Below are 7,579 nucleotides of genomic sequence, written 5' to 3'. Positions count from 1 at the left end.
CCCTAAGCTTACGCACTACTTAACCTAAATCATCCTAAGGACAAACACACACACCCATACCCAAGGGAGGACTCGAACCTCCGCTGGGAGCAGCCTAACTTCAGAACAGTTATAACAGTTAAGGCATAGATTTCGTCTTGGCAGTGGTGTACTTTAGATACGAACGGAATCTATTTGGATTTCGAGACAATGTTTCGTTGTGGAAACTATTAAAAGCAACTGGCACTGAAGTTCACGATAAATCTCGAGCTTCTGCAAATGCTCCAATCTTTTGCGTTCTTTTAAAACTGGCATGATTCCTTCGTTGCATCAGCAACAGTGTTCTGACATTTTTTGTGTACCATGAGGGATCAGCATCGTCTACGATTAGTTTGGTAAGACCAGTGTCGTCATGTGATGTCGGAGGGCGAAAACAAAGACGTTGAAACTACGAAGACTGTCAACAGGGGGCGCTCCTATGCGCCCAGTCTGATAGTATCTAACTTTAAGGTGCAGGTAAGATAAATCCTTGGGTGAGATCAGGATTTAGAACCCTGTTTCATCTGATATTAGAAAACAAAGGCCGCTGATTCGACCGGCAGAAGATATTGATAGTGGTACTCGATAGCGATATGTCGTTTTTGCCCGCTTTCACCACAGGGGCGCTGTACGTTCACTTGCACTAGGGACAGCGGCGACTTTTTGTGGCGCACGCGCCGTTGCACTTCCGCGGTGCATAAAAACGTCGCCATTAACGATATAAATCGATTCTGTCGAGATTAGCATACAGCGCTCTCGCCTGAAGATGGCGGCCAGGTGCACTGGGGAAATACTGTGTTCAGGTGACTGCTTGAGCCAGCAGCAGACTCGAGAAGAATATCTTTAGTTAATACGGCAGGAAAGTCTACATCGTCACATCAGGAACAATGATGCAACGAGACTGAGAAATGCGATTTATAAATTGTCAAAATCTCTCCCGCCGTATTAACAACGTGAGTTGGAAAGACGCAAGGATGAAGGCCACATGCTGACGGCAGTGGCTACAGCCTACGAGGCGCGTTCAATAAGTACTGCAACACATTTCTTTTTCCTGGAAGCAGGTTGCTTTTATACAGGATTCTAATACACCATAACATTTCACACTCCTTTTGCTACAAAATCCGATTTTTGAACACGATCTCCGTTCAGTGCGACGGCCTCATGCCACCTTAATGTGAGGGCCTGTGCACGGGCATGGTACCTCTCTACCGGTAGGCGTGGGGCCAAAGTCTTATTGCACCAGTATTCTCCCCATTATCCACATAGAGCTGCCCACGGAGTGCAAGCCTCGTTGGACCAAGCGAATGGAAATCGGAAGGTGCGATATATGAGTATCAGGATGGGTGAGGAACAACAGTCCAATGGAGTTTTGTGAGCTCCTCTCGGGCGAGCAGACTTGTCTGAGTCTTTGCGTTGTTAAGGGGCTCCGGAACGCCCTCTACTTGCAATGTTAAAATAACGCTTATAAATTACATCTTTCCTCACAAAGTATTTGAGGTAGGAAGTTGAAATTTTTACAAATTATTTACTGGAATATGGGCTATAACTTAGCACAGGGATTTTACAAAATTTTAGTTCAGTTATTAAAGATGATTTTTTTTCAATTGTAATGAAAATTCACAACATTTTTTTGCAATTTTTTTTATATATTCAGAAATATACAGTTTTTTGGAAAAAGGCTGTGTTAAATTATGCAGAAGGTACTCTGTAACATTTACTGAAAGTTTGAAACAAATATGTTTGGAAGATCCTTAGAAAACATGTAATTAGTATGAGAAAATAAAAGTTTTGAGACTTCCTGGCAGATTAAAACTGTGTGCCCGACCGAGACTCGAACTCGGGACCTTTGCCTCTCGCGGGCAAGTGCTCTACCAACTGAGCTACCGAAGCACGACTCACGCCCGGTACTCACAGCTTTACTTCTGCCAGTACCTCGTCTCCTACCTTCCAAACTTTACAGAAGCTCTCCTGCGAACCTTGCAGAACTAGCACTCCTGAAAGAAAGGATATTGCGGAGACATGGCTTAGCCACAGCCTAGGGGATGTTTCCAGAATGAGATTTCCACTCTGCAGCGGAGTGTGCGCTGATATGAAACTTCCTGGCAGATTAAAACTGTGAGACGAGGTACTGGCAGAAGTAAAGCTGTGAGTACCGGGCGTGAGTCGTGCTTCGGTAGCTCAGTTGGTAGAGCACTTGCCCGCGAAAGGCAAAGGTCCCGAGTTCGAGTCTCGGTCGGGCACACAGTTTTAATCTGCCAGGAAGTTTCATATCAGCGCACACTCCGCTGCAGAGTGAAAATCTCATTCTGGAAACATCCCCTAGGCTGTGGCTAAGCCATGTCTCCGCAATATCCTTTCTTTCAGGAGTGCTAGTTCTGCAAGGTTCGCAGGAGAGCTTCTGTAAAGTTTGGAAGGTAGGAGACGAGGTACTGGCAGAAGTAAAGCTGTGAGTACCGGGCGTGAGTCGTGCTTCGGTAGCTCAGTTGGTAGAGCACTTGCCCGCGAAAGGCAAAGGTCCCGAGTTCGAGTCTCGGTCGGGCACACAGTTTTAATCTGCCAGGAAGTTTCATATCAGCGCACACTCCGCTGCAGAGTGAAAATCTCATTCTGGAAACATCCCCTAGGCTGTGGCTAAGCCATGTCTCCGCAATATCCTTTCTTTCAGGAGTGCTAGTTCTGCAAGGTTCGCAGGAGAGCTTCTGTAAAGTTTGGAAGGTAGGAGACGAGGTACTGGCAGAAGTAAAGCTGTGAGTACCGGGCGTGAGTCGTGCTTCGGTAGCTCAGTTGGTAGAGCACTTGCCCGCGAAAGGCAAAGGTCCCGAGTTCGAGTCTCGGTCGGGCACACAGTTTTAATCTGCCAGGAAGTTTCATATCAGCGCACACTCCACTGCAGAGTGAAAATCTCATTCTGGAAACATCCCCTAGGCTCTGGCTAAGCCATGTCTCCGCAATATCCTTTCTTTCAGGAGTGCTAGTTCTGCAAGGTTCGCAGGAGAGCTTCTGTAAAGTTTGGAAGGTAGGAGACGAGGTACTGGCAGAAGTAAAGCTGTGAGTACTGGGCGTGAGTCGTGCTTCGGTAGCTCAGTTGGTAGAGCACTTGCCCGCGAAAGGCAAAGGTCCCGAGTTCGAGTCTCGGTCGGGCACACAGTTTTAATCTGCCAGGAAGTTTCATATCAGCGCACACTCCGCTGCAGAGTGAAAATCTCATTCTGGAAACATCCCCTAGGCTGTGGCTAAGCCATGTCTCCGCAATATCCTTTCTTTCAGGAGTGCTAGTTCTGCAAGGTTCGCAGGAGAGCTTCTGTAAAGTTTGGAAGGTAGGAGACGAGGTACTGGCAGAAGTAAAGCTGTGAGTACCGGGCGTGAGTCGTGCTTCGGTAGCTCAGTTGGTAGAGCACTTGCCCGCGAAAGGCAAAGGTCCCGAGTTCGAGTCTCGGTCGGGCACACAGTTTTAATCTGCCAGGAAGTTTCATATCAGCGCACACTCCGCTGCAGAGTGAAAATCTCATTCTGGAAACATCCCCTAGGCTGTGGCTAAGCCATGTCTCCGCAATATCCTTTCTTTCAGGAGTGCTAGTTCTGCAAGGTTCGCAGGAGAGCTTCTGTAAAGTTTGGAAGGTAGGAGACGAGGTACTGGCAGAAGTAAAGCTGTGAGTACCGGGCGTGAGTCGTGCTTCGGTAGCTCAGTTGGTAGAGCACTTGCCCGCGAAAGGCAAAGGTCCCGAGTTCGAGTCTCGGTCGGGCACACAGTTTTAATCTGCCAGGAAGTTTCATATCAGCGCACACTCCGCTGCAGAGTGAAAATCTCATTCTGGAAACATCCCCTAGGCTGTGGCTAAGCCATGTCTCCGCAATATCCTTTCTTTCAGGAGTGCTAGTTCTGCAAGGTTCGCAGGAGAGCTTCTGTAAAGTTTGGAAGGTAGGAGACGAGGTACTGGCAGAAGTAAAGCTGTGAGTACCGGGCGTGAGTCGTGCTTCGGTAGCTCAGTTGGTAGAGCACTTGCCCGCGAAAGGCAAAGGTCCCGAGTTCGAGTCTCGGTCGGGCACACAGTTTTAATCTGCCAGGAAGTTTCATATCAGCGCACACTCCGCTGCAGAGTGAAAATCTCATTCTGGAAACATCCCCTAGGCTGTGGCTAAGCCATGTCTCCGCAATATCCTTTCTTTCAGGAGTGCTAGTTCTGCAAGGTTCGCAGGAGAGCTTCTGTAAAGTTTGGAAGGTAGGAGACGAGGTACTGGCAGAAGTAAAGCTGTGAGTACCTGGCGTGAGTCGTGCTTCGGTAGCTCAGTTGGTAGAGCACTTGCCCACGAAAGGCAAAGGTCCCGAGTTCGAGTCTCGGTCGGGCACACAGTTTTAATCTGCCAGGAAGTTTCATATCAGCGCACACTCCGCTGCAGAGTGAAAATCTCATTCTGGAAACATCCCCTAGGCTGTGGCTAAGCCATGTCTCCGCAATATCCTTTCTTTCAGGAGTGCTAGTTCTGCAAGGTTCGCAGGAGAGCTTCTGTAAAGTTTGGAAGGTAGGAGACGAGGTACTGGCAGAAGTAAAGCTGTGAGTACCGGGCGTGAGTCGTGCTTCGGTAGCTCAGTTGGTAGAGCACTTGCCCGCGAAAGGCAAAGGTCCCGAGTTCGAGTCTCGGTCGGGCACACAGTTTTAATCTGCCAGGAAGTTTCATATCAGCGCACACTCCGCTGCAGAGTGGAAATCTCATTCTGGAAACATCCCCTAGGCTGTGGCTAAGCCATGTCTCCGCAATATCCTTTCTTTCAGGAGTGCTAGTTCTGCAAGGTTCGCAGGAGAGCTTCTGTAAAGTTTGGAAGGTAGGAGACGAGGTACTGGCAGAAGTAAAGCTGTGAGTACCTGGCGTGAGTCGTGCTTCGGTAGCTCAGTTGGTAGAGCACTTGCCCGCGAAAGGCAAAGGTCCCGAGTTCGAGTCTCGGTCGGGCACACAGTTTTAATCTGCCAGGAAGTTTCATATCAGCGCACACTCCGCTGCAGAGTGAAAATCTCATTCTGGAAACATCCCCTAGGCTGTGGCTAAGCCATGTCTCCGCAATATCCTTTCTTTCAGGAGTGCTAGTTCTGCAAGGTTCGCAGGAGAGCTTCTGTAAAGTTTGGAAGGTAGGAGACGAGGTACTGGCAGAAGTAAAGCTGTGAGTACCTGGCGTGAGTCGTGCTTCGGTAGCTCAGTTGGTAGAGCACTTGCCCGCGAAAGGCAAAGGTCCCGAGTTCGAGTCTCGGTCGGGCACACAGTTTCAATCTGCCAGGAAGTTTCATATCAGCGCACACTCCGCTGCAGAGTGAAAATCTCATTCTGGAAACATCCCCTAGGCTGTGGCTAAGCCATGTCTCCGCAATATCCTTTCTTTCAGGAGTGCTAGTTCTGCAAGGTTCGCAGGAGAGCTTCTGTAAAGTTTGGAAGGTAGGAGACGAGGTACTGGCAGAAGTAAAGCTGTGAGTACCGGGCGTGAGTCGTGCTTCGGTAGCTCAGTTGGTAGAGCACTTGCCCGCGAAAGGCAAAGGTCCCGAGTTCGAGTCTCGGTCGGGCACACAGTTTTAATCTGCCAGGAAGTTTCATATCAGCGCACACTCCGCTGCAGAGTGGAAATCTCATTCTGGAAACATCCCCTAGGCTGTGGCTAAGCCATGTCTCCGCAATATCCTTTCTTTCAGGAGTGCTAGTTCTGCAAGGTTCGCAGGAGAGCTTCTGTAAAGTTTGGAAGGTAGGAGACGAGGTACTGGCAGAAGTAAAGCTGTGAGTACCGGGCGTGAGTCGTGCTTCGGTAGCTCAGTTGGTAGAACACTTGCCCGCGAAAGGCAAAGGTCCCGAGTTCGAGTCTCGGTCGGGCACACAGTTTTAATCTGCCAGGAAGTTTCATATCAGCGCACACTCCGCTGCAGAGTGAAAATCTCATTCTGGAAACATCCCCTAGGCTGTGGCTAAGCCATGTCTCCGCAATATCCTTTCTTTCAGGAGTGCTAGTTCTGCAAGGTTCGCAGGAGAGCTTCTGTAAAGTTTGGAAGGTAGGAGACGAGGTACTGGCAGAAGTAAAGCTGTGAGTACCGGGCGTGAGTCGTGCTTCGGTAGCTCAGTTGGTAGAGCACTTGCCCGCGAAAGGCAAAGGTCCCGAGTTCGAGTCTCGGTCGGGCACACAGTTTTAATCTGCCAGGAAGTTTCATATCAGCGCACACTCCGCTGCAGAGTGAAAATCTCATTCTGGAAACATCCCCTAGGCTGTGGCTAAGCCATGTCTCCGCAATATCCTTTCTTTCAGGAGTGCTAGTTCTGCAAGGTTCGCAGGAGAGCTTCTGTAAAGTTTGGAAGGTAGGAGACGAGGTACTGGCAGAAGTAAAGCTGTGAGTACCGGGCGTGAGTCGTGCTTCGGTAGCTCAGTTGGTAGAGCACTTGCCCGCGAAAGGCAAAGGTCCCGAGTTCGAGTCTCGGTCGGGCACACAGTTTTAATCTGCCAGGAAGTTTCATATCAGCGCACACTCCGCTGCAGAGTGAAAATCTCATTCTGGAAACATCCTCTAGGCTGTGGCTAAGCCATGTCTCCGCAATATCCTTTCTTTCAGGAGTGCTAGTTCTGCAAGCTTCGCAGGAGAGCTTCTGTAAAGTTTGGAAGGTAGGAGACGAGGTACTGGCAGAAGTAAAGCTGTGAGTACCGAGCGTGAGTCGTGCTTCGGTAGCTCAGTTGGTAGAGCACTTGCCCGCGAAAGGCAAATGTCCCGAGTTCGAGTCTCGGTCGGGCACACAGTTTTAATCTGCCAGGAAGTTTCATATCAGCGCACACTCCGCTGCAGAGTGGAAATCTCATTCTGGAAACATCCCCTAGGCTGTGGCTAAGCCATGTCTCCGCAATATCCTTTCTTTCAGGAGTGCTAGTTCTGCAAGGTTCACAGGAGAGCTTCTGTAAAGTTTGGAAGGTAGGAGACGAGGTACTGGCAGAAGTAAAGCTGTGAGTACCGGGCGTGAGTCGTGCTTCGGTAGCTCAGTTGGTAGAGCACTTGCCCGCGAAAGGCAAAGGTCCCGAGTTCGAGTCTCGGTCGGGCACACAGTTTTAATCTGCCAGGAAGTTTCATATCAGCGCACACTCCGCTGCAGAGTGGAAATCTCATTCTGGAAACATCCCCTAGGCTGTGGCTAAGCCATGTCTCCGCAATATCCTTTCTTTCAGGAGTGCTAGTTCTGCAAGGTTCGCAGCAGAGCTTCTGTAAAGTTTGGAAGGTAGGAGACGAGGTACTGGCAGAAGTAAAGCTGTGAGTACCGGGCGTGAGTCGTGCTTCGGTAGCTCAGTTGGTAGAGCACTTGCCCGCGAAAGGCAAAGGTCCCGAGTTCGAGTCTCGGTCGGGAACACAGTTTTAATCTGCCAGGAAGTTTCATATCAGCGCACACTCCGCTGCAGAGTGAAAATCTCATTCTGGAAACATCCCCTAGGCTGTGGCTAAGCCATGTCTCCGCAATATCCTTTCTTTCAGGAGTGCTAGTTCTGCAAGGTTCGCAGGAGAGCTTCTGTAAAGTTTGGAAGGTAGGAGACGAGGTACTGGCAGAAGTAAAG

The 7,579-nt window shown here is 49.6% G+C and overlaps 1 non-coding gene across 1 annotated transcript; it reads left to right on the top strand.

The window, feature by feature from the left end:
• The first annotated feature begins 7,302 nt into the window (after positions 1-7,302).
• Trnas-cga (transfer RNA serine (anticodon CGA)) lies at positions 7,303-7,377 on the top strand. The gene has a single exon. It is a non-coding gene; the product is annotated as a tRNA-Ser (tRNA).
• The last annotated feature ends 202 nt before the right edge of the window (positions 7,378-7,579 follow it).

Source organism: Schistocerca cancellata, chromosome 1 (assembly GCF_023864275.1).
Source record: "Schistocerca cancellata isolate TAMUIC-IGC-003103 chromosome 1, iqSchCanc2.1, whole genome shotgun sequence".
NCBI lineage: Eukaryota > Metazoa > Arthropoda > Insecta > Orthoptera > Acrididae > Schistocerca > Schistocerca cancellata.
Note: the sequence above shows the minus strand (reverse complement) of the source record. Positions and strands in the feature narration are given on the sequence as shown.